Source organism: Procambarus clarkii, chromosome 23 (genome assembly GCF_040958095.1).
Source record: "Procambarus clarkii isolate CNS0578487 chromosome 23, FALCON_Pclarkii_2.0, whole genome shotgun sequence".
Lineage (NCBI taxonomy): Eukaryota > Metazoa > Arthropoda > Malacostraca > Decapoda > Cambaridae > Procambarus > Procambarus clarkii.
This window is the reverse complement of record NC_091172.1, coordinates 37123119-37140445: the sequence shown is the minus strand read 5'-3', so window position 1 is coordinate 37140445 and position 17327 is coordinate 37123119. Positions and strand designations below refer to the sequence as shown.

At 40.8% G+C, this 17327-nt stretch overlaps 1 long non-coding RNA gene across 2 annotated transcripts; it reads left to right on the top strand.

The window, feature by feature from the left end:
• The first annotated feature begins 2058 nt into the window (after nucleotides 1-2058).
• Nucleotides 2059-8772, top strand: LOC138367905 (uncharacterized). 2 transcript variants are annotated; one of them, XR_011229466.1, is made up of 3 exons: nucleotides 2059-2349; nucleotides 8144-8327; nucleotides 8625-8772. It is a non-coding gene; the product is annotated as an uncharacterized lncRNA (long non-coding RNA). The 2 variants fall into 2 exon arrangements; XR_011229467.1 differs by having other exon boundaries at nucleotides 2072-2166.
• The last annotated feature ends 8555 nt before the right edge of the window (nucleotides 8773-17327 follow it).

The window sequence follows — 17327 nt, the reverse complement described above, 5'->3', positions numbered from 1 at the left end:
CCTACTGTGTATGAATACACTTCCTGTCCCCAACAACATAATGATTATTATAAATATAGTTCTTCTCAAAACTCACCTTCTGCAAATCTATCAATATTGCTGCTTAATCCTGTTGCCAAATCGTCCACATATAAGGGCGATTGGTACATGCCCCAAAACGAACTTCGCCTTATTAATGCCTAGCCTGTTACCCCACCCCCTTCCCCTTTGCCCACTTAAATATATTTCATCTCTGGATATGGCCAGCAATTAGTGATCATAAAGTTATTAATTATAGGATTTCGTTTATAATCATAGACACATTTATTGTTCCGAGGGTTATGCACCCAGATTTCTGAATATATTGTTCTGAATTGACTGGATAAATGGCTCTGTAAACAAATTTATGCCTACATATAATACACCAATATCTGTAGAGGTCATAGGTCAAATTTAATTAACAGTAATGAAATACAGTATCAAGTTGAGAAGGATTCTCACAAGTTTTCTATACATGTTTCGTTTATAAATCCAAGACTCCCGCTAATTCTTGACCTGACTTTGATTGTTACAAGGCTCTTGTACTACACCCTGACGGTGCCATGACCACCACCAACCCAACACAGGAGAAGCAACATGAAGATACAACACTTACAATATCGTCTTTTGTACCATCGTCGCCAAGAGCCGCCCTCAAGCCTCTCTTTTCCCGCGAAATATGATAAACAAACTGGCGGCGCCATCTGTTGCCAGCCTCGCCAACCTTCACTTTTCCAGAAGCAAACATCCCTGGCGACTTATATTCATGCGAGGCGAAAATTATATAAGATACCGCGGGATGAATGAAGTAACATGAAATAAAATAAAATAAATTGTTTATTCAGGTAAAAGTACATACATACAAGATGAGTTACAAACATATTATTGAATTTCTTGAAAGAGCTAGTACATACAATACACACAGAAATCACATATAGCATGATATATCAAATTAACAAATCCACACAGATAGACAGAGACTACAGGATGACCTGGATAAACTGGAGGAATGGTCTAGAAAATGGCTGCTGAAGTTCAACTCTGGAAAGTGTAAGGTGATGAAATTAGGCGAAGGGAGCAGGAGGCTGAACACAAGGTATCATCTGGGAGGGGAAATCCTGCAAGAATCAAATAGAGAGAAGGATCTGGGGGTTGATATCACACCGAACCTGTCCCCAGAGGCCCACATCAAAAGAATATCATCAGCGGCATATGCTAGACTGGCCAACATAAGAACTGCCTTCAGAAACTTGTGTAAGGAATCTTTCAGAACCCTGTATACCACTTATGTAAGACCAATCCTGGAGTATGCAGCTCCAGCCTGGAGTCCATACCTAGTTAAACACAAGACAAAGTTAGAGAAGATTCAGCGGTATGCCACCAGGCTCGTCCCGGAACTGAGAGGATTGAGCTACGAGGAAAGGCTAAAGGAGCTGAACCTCACATCCCTGGAAAACAGAAGAGTAAGGGGAGACATGATAACCACCTACAAAATTCTCAGGGGAATTGACAGGGTGGACAAAGACAAACTCTTCAGCACGGGTGGGACACGAACAAGGGGACACAGGTGGAAACTTAGTACCCAGATGAGCCACAGAGACGTTAGAAAGAATTTTTTCAGTGTCAGAGTAGTTAATAAATGGAATGCACTAGGAAGTGATGTGGTGGAGGCTGACTCCATACACAGTTTCAAATGTAGGTATGATAGAGCCCAGTAGGCTCAGGAATCTGTACACCAGTTGATTGACAGTTGAGAGGCGGGACCAAAGAGCCAAAGCTCAACCCCCGCAAGCACAATTAGGTGAGTACAAGGGCCTTGATAAGGGTTTGAACTTACGCACGAGATGTTTCCATACGCGATTTAGTCAACTGTACCACCACATGGTCAAAAGAATTGCAACCTGGAGTGCTAGTGCCCTCACTAGGATCCCGAAGCTTTTCCGAAGCACAACCGGGGTTTCACACAATTCCTCTAGCTGTAGCGAGTACAAACAATATAATGTTACGTACAATTATTGTTTCATATTTATTTAGTAGTCCTGGATACAGCAGTGTCGTAGACGTTGAGACGGAGCTTAGAGTAAAGAGCTGAGTGAGGCCGGAGTCGTTGAGCTCTGTGGGAGAGCGTGGCGGCTCACTTTGGGAATTGTGAGTGTCTGAACTCGGGGAGCGAGAGCGTGGCGGCTCGATGAGGTCGTAGTCTGCTGTCTGCTGTGTGCTCTGTGTCGAAGCTGTAGCGTCTTGGGTCGATTAGAACTGCCCTACGCCGAGTACTACATTCTTGACTGGAGTTTGTACTGTGCTCCATTCCTCATATCGCTTGCTTATATGGTGACTACACCTCGGCTCCCTCCAACAAGCTGAGAAGAGTATTACCTGTAATTGGGGAAAAGATTGTAGCTTCTGTAATTAGTGCTAATTAATTATGCTATTAAGATAATGAGATAATGGAGCGAGTATAAGGATTACTCGCTACAGGACTCCCCCTGCCAGGGAATGGAAGAAAGGCAATACAACAAAAATTACGAGGGTACTGTTCCCTGGGTCGCTGTGGAACATGTAGTCCGGTTCCAAAAGATGCCGGCAGTGTGTGGACAAGCTCGATATAGCAGGAGATAAGAGTTAGTTTAGTTCATTTATTATACACCCCATACCCATCTTGTGGGCGGTAGTGGAAAGGGTTACAGAGGCACATAATGGGCTCAGGGACTGAACCCCACAATTCATTTAGCTAAGCAAGTTACAATCTTGATGAGCTAGTTACAAAATTCAATACACATCATCACATCAACAATGGGTTCGAGATCGACCACAAGTACAGTTTCTAAATTAAGCAACTGACATATGTGGAGAGCTAGTGTCATAATTTTATAACATCATAATAACATAAGAACCCATGAGCACCACACCAGAAATAAATACAGTTTTGATATTCCAAGAGTACGACTTAATCAAACTAGAAATGCTCTACAAATCAAGGGACCCAGAATGTGGAATGACCTTCCCAACCATGTTAAAGACTGTACCTCTCTCAACCAGTTTAAGATAAAAACGAAGCACTACCTAATAAATTCCCTGTAACCTACCTTACCAACTGACATTCGTCAGTTGGTAAGTTAGGTTACAGGGAATTTATGTATTGTCATTTGATTGACATTTTATTGTCAACCCATGTCTGTTGTTTTTTTTTAACAATGCTGTTTGTCGAGCTAATTGTATTTGTGCTGCTTTTTCAGCCATGTTCCCCCCTTTTTTATCTCTATTTTTATTTGTTCTCAACACATTTTGTTCTTTATACTCAATTAGTATTAAGCTTTAGTCATTTTAAGTTGTTCATGCCTGAAACGCTTTGCGTAATAGTGGCTTTAGGCATTGTATGTACTAGCCTTATCTATAAATCCATCATTCTTTGTAAAATCTCTTGTATGTATGTACCTTACCTAAATAAACATTTATTTATTTATTATTTATTTATTATTGATATGTTTGTCCTGCACACCGCCCCCCATCCAGTGGGCAGCGGTGGATAGGTTACAATCATTTAGTTACTACCTACAGTTAGCAAACTGGGAATTTTGTTGATGGCCATATAAATTAAGATTTTCAAAATTTACCTGAAGGCCATTATCTTTCTCTTGTGCTTTCAGCAAGGACAGGACGTCGGCGGCTTGTCAAGGGTCCTCCATTTGTCATGATAATTTTATCCATTTGGATCTTAAACTGCGGAAGTGTTTTGGTACTTACGGCTTCGGTGGGTAGGCAGTTCCATGGGTTTATAACCCTGGGGTTAAAAAGTATCTCCTGTTTTGTCCTACTTTGTTGCTTGTCGAGCTTGAATCCCATACTTCTTATCTGCATTACATCTCGTCTTTTGAAGAAGTTGTCTGGATCAGTATTATCCATTTTGTTTAGTATTTTTGAAGAAGTTGTCTGGATCAGTATCATCCAACTTGTTTAGTATTTTAAAATTTTTGACGAGATGAGCCCTATCTTGTCTTTTTGGCAGTGTTGTTAACCCTGTGGCCCTCAACCCTTCCTGTTAAGAGAGTCGACTTAGTTTTGGAATAATTTTTGTTGTCCGGTGTTATATTTTTGCCATATAAGTATTGTTATTAATGATTGTCAAGAGACTCCATACAATGACATTGCCAATAAAACACTGCACTCATTATAGGAGGAAAACGAAACAGCCCAAAATGCAAGATTGATCAATGTGCTTTCTCGAAGAACTCCAACTGCCTGAGCAAGCACATGTTAATGCCTGTAAAGAATCCAGCTCCCTGGAACGAAGAACCATGTAAGATTCAAATATATGAGATACCAACAAAGAGGTCCAGCATGTTATCTCAAAATAAGACATATATCTCGATGATAACAATAATAAGAAGCAGGAAATGAATTAGATCACATCTACTCACAATGATCTGTTAACCCTATTAATGGCAGGGGTAACATACACTGTAATCACAAACAAATGATTAAAAAATGTCTTTCAAAAGTAAAAATGAAGAGATATACAGGTACATGTGAGAGCATGAACAACCTAATGAGTTTTCTTATTGAGGGGTGTTGTACATGCTGCTATGGCAATACACACTATATGTTCATTCACAGGTTAAGTGATGCTGCCTAGTAAACTAACCCTCTAGGGCAAAATTAAAATTAATGCAATAATAATAATAATAATAATAATAATTTATATTAAAAATATACAAAACATCATACAGAACTGTCAGGAGAAAATGCCAAGCCATTATGACTATGTAGCACTTGAAAGGGATCAGTATAAGGAAGGGGATAGGATAGTGGGAGAGGAATGGTGCCCAACCACTTGGACGGTCAGGGGACTGAAAGCCGACTTGAATGAAGCGAGACTCATTCTACCATCCAGCCCAAGTGGTTGGACAGAACATGATACAGTGGTTTATTAATTGTTGTAGAGTATGTACTGTGTATCTAATAAAGTCACTAAGACACAAAACATTATCAAATAAATTCTTGTCTTTCTGCAGTGATATAGGCCACTCATTTGCAAGCCATCCTGTCTCTCCAGGACCGCCGTGATCGCTACTGTCTTCGCTATCTTGCGCGGTCCTTGCAACATCCTTCCTCTCGCCTCTGTCGTGCTTTAACTTTTACCCCTCCTGCGGTTCCTGTTCCTCTTCACCACCTCCCTCTTTCTGTCCGGTTATCTCACCTACAGGATTCTCTTTCCGTTCGTATTTCTGGTGTTTCTCCTCGTGTTGTTCCTTCTTTGCCCCCGTGGAGGGTCCCTCTTCCGCGGTTTTGTACATCCTTGACTCGTATCACTAAAGCTTTTACCCCTCCTACGGTTCTAAAACGCCTTTTCCTTGAGCACTTTTCTTCTCACTCCCGCTCCGTTTCTGTCTTCACCGATGGGTCTAAGTCAGCGGACGGTGTTGGCTACTCTGTTGTTTTTCCTGATCGCACTTATATGTGTCGCTTGCCTCCGGAGACTAGCATCTTTACAGCGGAACTTTATGCTATTCTCTATGCTCTTCGTCTCCTGCTTTCTCGTTGTCAGTCTTCCTTTGTGGTTGTTGTTGACTCTCGTAGTGCCCTCATGGCTCTCGGGTGCTTTAATCCAGTTCATCCAGTAGTTGTCGAGATCCAGCATTGGCTGTTTCTCGTTCACAGTAAATTTAAGTCGGTTGAGTTTTGTTGGGTTCCCAGCCATATTGGCGTGTCTTTAAATGAGCGTGCGGATGCTGCCGCTAAAGAAGCTGTCCGCTCTTGTCCCATCTCTCGTAAAGGCATTCCGTATTCCGACTTTTACCCGGTTATCCATTCCTCAGTCCTTACCCGTTGGCAGGCTTCTTGGTTGTCTGTTACTGGTAACAAGCTACGTACTCTTAAATGTTGTGTTTCCTCGTGGCCGTCCTCCTTCCACCGTAACCGGCGGTGGGAAACAGCTCTGGCGAGGTTGCGTATTGGCCATACTCGCTTAACCCATGGTCACTTGATGGAGCGCCGCCCTGCTCCTTATTGTCCTAGTTGCATTGTCCCTCTTACGGTCGTGCATGTCCTTCTTGAATGTCCTGACTTCCAGGACGAGCGTGTGTCTTGCTTTCCGACCGCCCCTCGCGGTCACCTGTCCCTCGATAGAATTCTTGGTGACTCGGATACTTTTGATATCGTTCGCCTTATGCGTTTTTGTTCTCGTATTGGCATCCTTGGTGATATTTAGCGCCCTCTGATTATTTTGCGTATTTGATGGTGCTACATAGCCTTCCCGGTTTGGTGCCTTCTTTTGATAATTACTTACTTACTTGCAAGCCATAAATACCTGGATATGGTTTCACATTTTCTAGGCTCCATCTCCCTAATCTTAACTATTTACTTTTCTAGGATGCAACCCACAGCAGTTGCCTAACTCTTTAAGTATACATATACCTATTTACTGTTAGGTTAACAATGGCACGATACGTAAGCACTGGCATCTGAGGCCATTGCTTGCTGATTAATGAAGATTAAGCAACCGAAGAGGTGTTACGGGCATGAATATCCCGTAACCATGCTTGGTAAAATCCTGCAGATGCCCACCACTTCAAAAAAGGCTGCAATTGGTTGTGCTGAGATCTTCCAAAAGCAGACATAGCTTGCCAACTTCACTAGAAGAGGCCACAGACAAAGGAGCCACACTTGCTTAGGAAACAGTCTCACCAGAGATCTTCATTTTGCCCTAGGAAGGGAAGGGAAGGGAAGGACAGAAAAAGGTGTTACAATGAGTGCATTCAAGCAAAATGCTTAGCAAAGAAATCGACAGCCGAATCATCAAGTATCAGCACAAACATTTAAGGCAGATTTGCATTTGCTGACATAAAGGCATAGCTGGAAGAAGAGCTGACAGACAAGGAACTTTATATCTGCTATGGATTGGAATCCTTAACCTTTAGATCGTGCATATTACCGCGCAATTTGGGGGCCTGGTAGCGAAAAATATTTGAAATATGCAAAAACAACTTAAAAATGTTAAACAAATCTCCAACTTATTGGCTTCAGTGTCGTGAAACTTCCACGACACAACTTTTCAATATGAGATGCAAGCACCTGTCTGACGCTCAAAGAGGAAGAATATTAGTAAGCAGTGTTCACAAAATGGGTATGCAGTTGGTGCCTTTATATCCTTGCTGAGTAATAAATAACACAAATAATAATGAATATGTTAATATGCTCTATTTTGTTATATATCATATAAATACATTGTCCAATGTTAATATGTTACTATGTAATATATGTAATTACATATATGTAATTACTAAAAAACATATAATTATATACTATGTAATTACTATGTTATATATGTTACTTTCATCAATGTCTCAAAAATATTTTTTTTAGTGGAATTTTTTTTTTAAGATTTTAGTTTTTTCTCCTTTGTTTATTATCTGATTTTGTTGTAAGCTTTACATCCTAGAGAATGCATATTTTTCCCTACCTATGTGAAGATAAAATGAAATAAATCGGTCACAACTCACAAAACTTGGGACTTTTAATTTTTTGGAGCTGATTTTTTTCTCTGATTTCAAGCTCTATTTTCTTTGTCTCTTTAGGTTGTTTTGATGATTAGGGACCATATTAGGGCTTTTTTACTTATATAAAGTATACCCTAAATATATCCCCTAAATCATTATAATTATTATAATTATCCCTATTTTGTGTTTTTTGGGGTTATTTTCTGGGGGGGGGAGCCCCTTCAGCTTCCCGGAGCTATCCAGGCTGCATGGATATGTTCCTTAACTGAGGTATGTCAAGAGGCCTTAACAACCAATCCACACACATGAAATCAAATTAAAGTGGTTGTCTTGGACCCTTACCAAGTCACGACCAGGATAAGGGTCTTGGATGGATCAAAATGTTGTCATTTTCATCTCGTCTTATGTTTGTGGAATGGGTTGTTTCTTATTGTGACATTCTCTGCAAGAGGCCTTAATTAAGGCTTGTTATGGAAGAATGTAAGTACAGTATTTTGTTAATGGGTTCATTAAGGTGATGTGGATCTGCACTCATACTGTTTGTAAAATAAAGCACATACTGTACTTGCTTGCTATTCATCCCAATGCATACATTTACATTTTATGTAAATTTCACACACATTTTAAAGGTTGTGGTTGTGATGGGAAGCATTGGTACTCAGACGGAAGGCTTAGTGCCTTCAAGTTTGGGAGCGTTTGTATTTATCTCCACAATAAAAAATGAAGATGCTTGCACACAGTGTTGGCTGCCCCTCACATGTGATGTCAGCACTTCAACTGATGAACTTGCAACGTACATACAAAGTTTCATAGGTAAGTGTCTGTTCTGTGTAGATTGATGCCTATTTTTAGTTTTAGTTTAATAGACTAGTTTTTTTTTATCTTTTAGTAAGAGAATATAAGTTCATATCCTTAGTTGTTGATTTTTTTATTTATTAGATTATTAATTTTATTTTATTGTTATTATTATTATTATTATTATTAATTGGCACAGTACTGTAGTACAGTAGTAATCTTGATTTTTTGTTAAACATTCCAGGTTGTTAGAACTACAGAATTACTTGTGTGTGTCAGATTTAAAGTACAATAAGTAAACTTTTTTTTTGTCAGACAAGAACAAGAATTGTGAATCATCAGGCACAGGGAAAAGACGTGGGCGACCAAGGAAGCCTCTTGTTGTGACTGCAGACAGCTCTGGAGAAACATCTAGCAGTATTTTGTACAAGAAACTTAAAATAGAATCCAAAGGTGTGTATATTTGTTTCATTCATCTAACTTAATAATTATTTTGTCAATAATATGGCAGTTTATTAATGCCATAGTTCTCAAAATACAGTAGTACAGTGGAACTTCAATTTGGTTAATCTCTGGTTGGAGAACACGCATTCCATACTGGATTTACTCACCTGATTCGATGAACAAGAGTTCGCTGAAGCAGGGAATATGTGGATTTGCCTAGGATGTTGGGATGGCATTCACAGATGGAGGAAACATTACAAGAAATAGTTGGGGCCTTGGAAAAGCCGCTGAGCATATGTAAATCAAATTCTCTGCTTCTTTTTTTATTTTAAGTTGAAATATTTGTTCAGTAACATACGGCATTTTTCCTATGAAAATGAGATTTCATGGCTTGGGGATGGGGAAATTTGCTAGATGTAGTTAAATCTTTTTACAGACAGGTTCTCTTGGTTGTTGCCCTTCATATGACAGGTTGAAATTCTCGAGAAGGCATTGTTTTGGAGGTGAAGAGTTTGGGGGTGACACAAATAAAGTGTACAAGTTAATGAAAGGGGATACTAACAAGACATTAAATGTATCAAAACAAAATAGAATATGAAACAGTAGATATAAATTGGATAAGTTAGTATTTAGGCAAGACCTTGGCAAATACTGGTTTAAAAATGGGGTTGTTAATTTTTAGAACAGACTACCAGGTTACATAATAGATGTGGGATCACTCGATTGTTTGAAGCATAAGTGAGACATATATAAGTGAGTTTGGGTGGCTATAAATAGGAGCTGCATCATATGGGCCAATACCACATGCCTTCTGCAGTTCCCTTGATTTTTATGTTCTTATACCATGGTAAGTTCCTTAATAATCAGTTTTGGATTACTGTATTATGAGGGGACACAGATAGAATGATAGAGCTTCAGGCTATCATAGTAAAGTCTGGCCTGGGGCTAGGTGCCAAGAATAGGAAAAACTTGAATGCTGTCTCAGATAATGCTGGTAAGTTTAAGGAGGTTGGTTTCAATATACAAGTCAAGTTTTGTTGTACTATATGAAGCCAAATAAATATTGTATTAGTTCTTGTCTATTGTGATGTTGCTTAGTAATGAAAACATTGTAACTAATTGTGTGTTAACTTAAGAATCTTTAGCATTCGTCATTATATTTTCTTTGTGTTGCTGCTCACCCACCCCATGAAAGTTGGAAATCTGGTAATGATGTATTAGTATAGACATTGTACATGTTAGGAAAAGGAAACGAGAAGGGAATTATCAGCAGAAAGGCTAAGTCATTATGACTACTGTATATAGCACTTAACACGTTAGGAAAAGTACACAGTAAAAAAAGGAATTCATAACACTAAAGAGGATTATGAAAACATCAAGTGCAAAATAGGATTAGAAGAAAAGATTGGCAGACCACATACCCCTTCTGGCTTTGATATAGAATGAGACATTTGAATTTGGAAATCATGTTGAAATAAAGTGCAATATGGTATATGTTTTGGGTGAGTACGTTGGAAAGATGTACCCATAGTTTGAACGTGAGGAGAGGATGATGGCTGTAATAACTGGAAAACACTCGGCATCCTAAAAAAAAAATAGAATACTGTACATGTGGAATTTTTTGTTAAGGCCGTTTTTCATGTTTGGATAACATATCACTGGGCATGAGTTTTGTTGAGAGACTTGATAATTCTTGTAGTGAGCAAAACATTGTGAAAATAAAGATGTCTTCTTGAGCAATGCCTCTCTGTGGTGTCGCCTTGACAAGGTGAGGGGCTCACGTACACCTCCCTGGGACCGGTGAGGGTTGCCTTTGCCCCCTCTCCTGCCCCTCTTTAGGGGGTGTATGTGCAGAAGGGCACCACGTTGGGGCCTTGTGAGCCATCGGACCACCCCACTAGAGGGGTCACCCGTGAGGGGCTGCCCTGAGTGGATGGTTGGGTGTCCAGGCTAGGGCGATAGGGGGAATGGGGTCTTAGATTAATCGGTAAAGTAGGATGCTGGATACTCAGTTTTCTGTCAAACAGGACTCGGCAAGTAACAGTCAACCATATAAAATCTAGTCCAAGCGCAGTTAAAAGCTCTGTATCTCAGGGTACAGTCCTTGCACCGCTGCTTTTCCTTATTCTCACATCAGATATAGACAAAAATACAAGACACAGCTTCATATCATCCTTTGCAGATGACACAAAAATCAGTATGAAAATTACCTCAGCTGAAGACATTGAAAAACTTCAAGCTGATATTAATAAAGTTTTCGACTGGGCATCAGGAAATAACATGATGTTTAACTGATTAATTCCAGGTACGGTAAAAATGAGGACCTTAAACATAATATAGGGTACAAAACACAATCAAATGTGCCCATAGTAGGAAAACAGCATGTAAAGGATTTGGGAATAATGATGTCTGACGACCTAACGTTTAGGGAGCATAACCAAACAAATATTGCGTCAGCCAGAAAAATGATCGGATGGATTGCGAGAACTTTCAAATCCAGGGATCCCATCACAATGGTTGTACTCTTCAAGTCACTTGTGTTGTCCCGTCTTGAGTACTGCTTAGTACTCACTTTCCCCTTCAGAGCAGGAGAGATTGCTGAAATAGAGGGAATACAGAGAACATATATGGCACGCATAGACGCGATAAAGCACCTAAATTATTGGGATCGTCTGAAAGTCCTCCAAATGTACTCACCCCTCTCAGGAGCAAACAAGGCATGGTACGAATTAGTATGGGAAGGGAGTGCACGAGAGCGGCTGTGGCGGGGACGGCGGTTATCTTGAGATGATTTCGGGGCTTTAGTGTCCCCACGGCCCAGTTCTTGACCAGGCCTTCACCCCCAGAAAGCAGCCCGTGAAAGCTGACTAACTCCCAGGTACCTATTTACTGCTAGGTAACAGGGGGCATCAGGGTGAAAGAAACTCTGCTCATTGTTTCTCCGGCTCCCAGGAAGAAACAATGGGCAGAGTTTCTTTCACCCTGATGAAAGTTTCTTCAATGGAATATTCGCTGATATTACACCGATTTCCTTGAACTCCAACTTCTGGTTTCATAGTTTTCTCTCCTTTGTGTCTGTCTTCAGGAGCCGATGCTTGGTGCTCATCCTGGTCGCTTCCGTGGCTATTCTCTTCCCCCTTCCCTAACCTAACCTAACCTAACCTAACCTAACCTAACCTAACCTAACCTAACCTCACCTCACCTCACCTCACCTAACCTAACCTAACCTAACCTAACCTAACCTAACCTCACCTAACCTCACCTAACCTAACCTAACCTAACCTAACCTAACCTAACCTAACCTCACCTCACCTCACCTAACCTAACCTAACCTAACCTAACCTAACCTAACCTAAACCTAACCTAACCTAACCTAACCTAACCTAACCTAACCTAACCTAACCTAACTAACCTAACCTAACCTAACCTAACCTAACCTAACCTAACCTAACCTAACCATTCTTTGGGGCACACGTGAGGAACACAAATGCGAACAAGCCTGAATGGTCCCCAGGACAATATGCAACTTAAAATATGCAACTATGTGTGCCCCAAAGAATGAGGTGATTTGGTAAAATGCTATGCCCAAGATTACTATCCGAGTGCCGGCGGTGGGGTGGTTCAAATAGCCTCGGCTATCACCTCATTATGTCCGGTCGTGATGGTCAAGTGGATTAAGGCGTCTTGTACATACCAGTTGCGTTGCTTCTGGGAGTATGGGTTCGAGTCACTTCTGGGGTGTGAGTTTTCAGTTGCATATTGTCCTGGGGACCATTCAGGCTTGTTCGCATTTGTGTTCCTCACGTGTGCCCCAAAGAATGAGGTGATTTGGTAAAATGCTATGCCCAAGATTACTATCCGAGTGCCGGCGGTGGGGTGGTTCAAATAGCCTCGGCTATCACCTCATTATGTCCGGTCGTGATGGTCAAGTGGATTAAGGCGTCTTGTACATACCAGTTGCGTTGCTTCTGGGAGTATGGGTTCGAGTCACTTCTGGGGTGTGAGTTTTCAGTTGCATATTGTCCTGGGGACCATTCAGGCTTGTTCGCATATATATATATATATATATATATATATATATATATATATATATATATATAATATATATATATATATATATATATATATATATATATATATATAGAATACAATTCTTAAATCGTCATATTACACGGCTTATCGTCGCTCTTATTGATTATATTGACCGACAGACAGCACACGATCCCTTGCCTGTTATCGAGTCAAGAGCATCACACGCGTCATGGACATGCACAAGATAGCACAAGGCAGGATAACAGCGTTTAACTATAGCTGCCGCGTTCATCCTCGATAAACACGTTAAAACTTCCCCCCGGTGATATCTGCTCGATACCTGCTTGATGGGGTTCTGGGAGTTCTTCTACTCCCCAAGCCCGCGCCCGATGCCAGGTTTGACTTGTGAGAGCTTGGTCCACCAGGCTGTTGCTTTGGAGCGGCCCGTCAGGCCCACATATCCACCACAGGCCCGGTTAGTCCGGCAGTCCTTGAAGAAAAGTATCTTGTGGTCTTCGGTAATGAGGCTTCGTGACGGGCTGAAAGATGAGAACACTGTTGGTGGTAGTGGGTTGCATTTGTGGGTGTTGCTTGTGAAGCATTTATTTTTTTTCGGAATTAGGATATGAGATAGACTAAGAATGTTGCATCCTCTACGGAGGAGTCCTATATATGGTCTCGTAGCCTGGTGGATAGCGCGCAGGACTCGTAATTCTGTGGCGCGGGTTCGATTCCCGCACGAGGCAGAAACAAATGGGCAAAGTTTCTTTCACCCTCAATGCCCCTGTTACCTAGCAGTAAATAGGTACCTGGGAGTTAGTCAGCTGTCACGGGCTGCTTCCTGGGGGTGAAGGCCTGGCCGCGGGGACACTAAAGCCCCGAAATCATCTCAAGATAACCTCAAGATAAGAAGATGGTCCTGTAAGGCCATATATAGGACTCTAGGACTATAGGACTCTACCTCTCCGGTTTGATTATTTGTGTACTTAAATTAATATTGCGTTTATACACAGAGAATTAATTTGTAAGTGCTGTGCCTGAGAGAGAATGACCTTGTTTGCACAGTGCTCGAGAGAGAGAGAATGACCGATGAATCTCGATAAAAGCCAAACATGTATGAATACAATCTGGCTTCCTGTCCCCCGACACAATGAATTATTATTATTATACACACAAAATAACCGTGTATTAAAAAATAAGTAATTGCAGGAACATTTTTTAGTTTTTTTTAGGCCTTCGACAAGAGCATGACGGACAGATGACAGAGAGAGATGACAGCTCTAAACACAGGTGATGGACCAGGAAGTGAGGAAGACGAGTCGGCTACACGAGACAGACCAACACGGAGCCTAAGATAAACATATACAAGGGAGGGTAAGAAAAAATGTATATTACGAGTTAACTATAGAATAAATTGCCTCAAAAATCGGTAAATGTACAAACATGGAAGAAAGCAACATTAACACACTAGTCCAAATTAAAACGATAACGAGCAGTCTTAACAGTATACTGTATACTCAACTATGTCCTCCTTGAGAAAGGGGGGGAGGGGGGGACTAAACTAGTCACATTGATAAAATTACCTGTTTTTCACAGCAATAAAATCCTCAAGATTCCTGGCAGAGAAATTACATGTCTATTCAGTCTCTGGCTCAGGGGAAAAATAAGGTAGTTTAAGCATGAGTGGAAATTAGAAGAAAATGGAAAACCAAATCAAGGAATCAAAGGGGGGGGGGGTTGATTGGCATTCATACTGAGTAAAAAATACGCAGAATATTAAAATCATTATAACTTATTTCCAACGTTTCACATAAACAAGTATATATGTTCAGATACGCTCCATTATTTTAAAGCATTCTCTCTTAATCCCGTGTTTCCTGTTGGTATCCTGGGTGTTTTCTCAGGCAACCACGCTGCTCTGTCTGATGTAGCCTACTCTGCTACTTGGCTTCCGGTTGCTAAACTGTCTCTGTCTCTGTCTCTCTGTCTGTCTCTCTCTCTCTCTCTCTCTCTCTGTCTGTCTCTCTCTCTCTCTCTCTCTCTCTCTCTCTCTCTCTCTCTCTCTCTCTCTCTCTCCTCTCTCTCTCTCTTCTCTCTCTCTCTCTCTCTCTCTACTGCTCCTCTCTCATTCATGCTGTTGATGAAGGCCTGAGATGGTCGAAAGCGCTCCAGCAATTATATATATTTTAAACAATTTGGATATTCTGCTCTAGGGAAATCTATTCTGGGGTAAAAGGAGTATATATGCTGGTCGGGATAAGCGCAAGTTCAATGCCTTAAAAAATGTTATAAATACCACTCGGCCATATTCAGGGAGTTTTTCATTCAGTCGAGAGTATAATATGGCGTGTAGCTTACACAGAGTTGCTATTGATAAGATAAATGTTCTTAAAGATAAACTTCTCTTGGAAGATCGACAGCAAGAACCTCATACTCCCAATTATAAATGACCTAATTGCTGCACAGAGTAAAGGGTCTCGAATCTCCTTTGTATGGATACCTTCACACATAAATATAACCCATCATAATGAGACAGACATTGCAGCCAAATTAGCGTGTAACAAGGATGAAGTTGAATTAGATCTAGGTATCCCCATCTCTGCTGTCAAAACTGTATTGGTTCAAACACTCAGATCTGATAGGAAAGAAATTACTGACTCCCAACGACCTGAAAGTACTAGTATAAAAAGCTATGATTTGTTCAGATCTGAAACCTATATCTATGGGCAGCACAAAACGTCCACTAGACTGTGCGACACAGTGGTTGCCAGGATCAGGTTGGGTTACCGTTACCTGTGGCAGGTGGCTGCAGGTGACGGATCTCCCAATCCTGAGCACTCCAGTTGCAAACTCTGTGAGCAGGAACTACGGCACGATCTCCCACACTACATCACTGAATGCCCAGCTATTAGACCTTCCAAACCAGTTGGCATGAGGTACCTGGAGCTCTGCAATTACTTCATTCACTCTCGTATTCTTGAAGATATCCTCACAGTGTACCCAAAATTTGCCAGTGCAGGCTACTAAACATATGGCCCAGTATGACTAACCATCCTGCGAGATGGGGACTTCTATTACCACTGCTGCCTTATTCAATCTTGTGTTGATGATATCCTCAAAATGCTTCCGGAGTCTGCCAGTGCAGACTGCCTATCACATGCCTCTGTATGACTAACCATCCTGTGTGATGGGGATTTTATAGCATCACGTAGTTAGCTTTTTTGACACACTGTACTTCACTTCGTATAGTCTAGGGCAGCTGCACTAATGCAGATGTACCTAATGTATTAATAACAAAAAAATATCTTAAAGATATCCTCATATTGCACCCCAAATTTGCCAGTGCAGGCTACTAAACATATGGCCCTGTATGATTAACCATCCTGCGAGATGGGGACTTTTAGTATCACTGCTACCTTATTCACTCTTGTGTTGATGATATCCTCATAATGCTCCCAGAGTCTGCCAATGCAGACTACTTATCACATGACACTACACACTGCTCCTACTACACACACTACACATTTGTTCACTTATCACATGCCCCTGTATCACTAACCATCCTGTGTGATGGGGGATTTCCACGTAGCTAGCTTTTTGACACACTGTACTCCCCTTCATATAGTCTAGGGCAGCTGCACAAGTGCAGATGTACCTAAATGTGTTAATAAACAAAATGGAAGAAATGGATTAGAAGGAACAGAAGAGAAGGAAAACCAAATTAAGAAATCGAAGGGAGTTGAGTTAGGGGAGGGGCGAAGGGGGAGATGGGAAGATAGAGATAGGTAGATAGATAGATAGGTAGCTAGATGCAGAGATATTTAAGGTAGATAGCCAGAGAGAGAATAAAAAGATATCTAGATAGAGAGATAAGTAGATAGAGAACGAGCTAGATTGATAAAGTTGCCGGCCGGGGAGGATTGACTAGGCGCCAATCTTTAACTGTACACCTCTGTTCACCCAGCAGTGATTGGGTACCTGGTTGTTAAACGATTGACGGATCGTATTCCAGGGAAATTAGCAGGGTAAGGTTTACCATGAAGTTCTCGGCCTGCTAGCAGGAGTCAGCAAGAGTTTGCTCCTGTACCCACCTGTGTACAAAAAATAGATATAGATAGATAGATAGATAGATAGATAGATAGATAGATAGATAGAGATCGACATGTATAGGTAGAGATAGATTTGGACAGATAGACAAACAGACAGATAAACAAACAAACAGATATATAGACTAACAGATATTCTGTCTTTTAGGTATATATAAGCCCAGTTTTCCTAAAATTATATATTTTTCTAAAATTTTCTTTGTGAAAAGATAAAGCTTTCCATTATATCATATATGATTAAAACATTTTTTACTTTAAGTTAAACCTAACATAGAAATACGATCAAACCTAGCCAAACCTATCTAGCCTAACCTAACCTAACTAACCTAACCTAACCTAACCTAACCTAACCTAACCTAACCTAACCTAACCTAACCTAACCTAACCTAACCTAACCTAACCTAACCTAACCTAACCTAACCTAACCTAACCTAAC